Genomic DNA, 1,218 nt, shown 5'->3' with positions numbered 1-1,218 from the left:
GGAGGGAGGAAGGGAAGGAAGGAAGGAAGGAAGGAAGGAAGGAAGGAAGGAAGGAAGGAAGGAAGGAAGGAAGGAAGGAGAATCTTTCCTTCTTTGACCACAATTACAGCTATTTTTTTTTTCCAAGTCATGTCTGGAATTTCATCTAATTCACTTTTACTGGGTGCCATTATCATAGGATGAGTAATCTTTGGAGGAGTTAATATTGGCTTGGTTTTTATGCCTCTTATATTACTGCAGTGGATTAAAGTTTACAACATCAGGGATTATTTGTGTTAATTATTTAATCAGCTATATTCTTTCAGTTGAAGTACTCACAACATGGAACTTGGATGGGATATAGTTGAAATACATATTTCAGGAAAAATATTCCTCATGTAGGTGCTCAGGGCGCCTGGTGAAATCTCAATATTCCCTGAGTAGACTATTACCCACAGCCGCTGGATATCCCCACCCTGTAAATGTCGTACTAGTCAATGAGCAACAGTGGCACCTTGGACTTCAGTAGTGCTGGGAACTAAATAAACAAGGACAGGGAAGAGGGAGAGCTGGAAGGTGACAGGACAAAACAAGTATGAAAGTCAAACTCTCATTAAGGAACAAAACATGAAGTTTGTATTTATTTTGCCTCAAGCAAGATGGCTTTTGATAAACCTTGTCTTAGTTACTGCTCTAGTGCTGTGAAGAGACGCTATAACCAAGACAGCTCATAAAGGGACGCCCTTGACTGGGGGCTCACTTTACAGTTGCAGAGGGTTAGTCTATGATCTTCAAGGTCAGGGGGCATGGCAGCAGGGAGATGTGAAATTGGAGCAGTAGCTGAGAGCTCTCATTTTCTCAAAGAGCTGCAGGCAGAACAAGTGAGACTAGGCCTGGTGGGGGCTTCTGAAACCTCATAGCCCAGCCCCCAGTGGCTTATCTCCTCCAACAAGGTCATACCTCCTAACCCTTCCCAAACAATTCCACTAACTATAGACATTCAAAAGCAGGAGCCTGTAAGAGCCATTCTCATTCAAACCACCAGGAATCTATCTCCATGTTCTCACTGGAAGTTGTGTATTGAAAAGCATATGTTCTTTCAACTTTTTGTTTCAATTTTACTGAAGATTCTCAAGGTGGTGAGATTATAAAATATTTTTTTTTAAAGATTTATTTATTATATGTAAGTACATTGTAGCTATCTTCAGACACTCCAGAAGAGGGCGTCAGATCTTGTTA

This window comes from Mus pahari, chromosome 19, assembly GCF_900095145.1.
Source record: "Mus pahari chromosome 19, PAHARI_EIJ_v1.1, whole genome shotgun sequence".
NCBI lineage: Eukaryota > Metazoa > Chordata > Mammalia > Rodentia > Muridae > Mus > Mus pahari.
The sequence above is the reverse complement of the archived record's forward strand: the minus strand, read 5'-3'. Positions refer to the sequence as shown.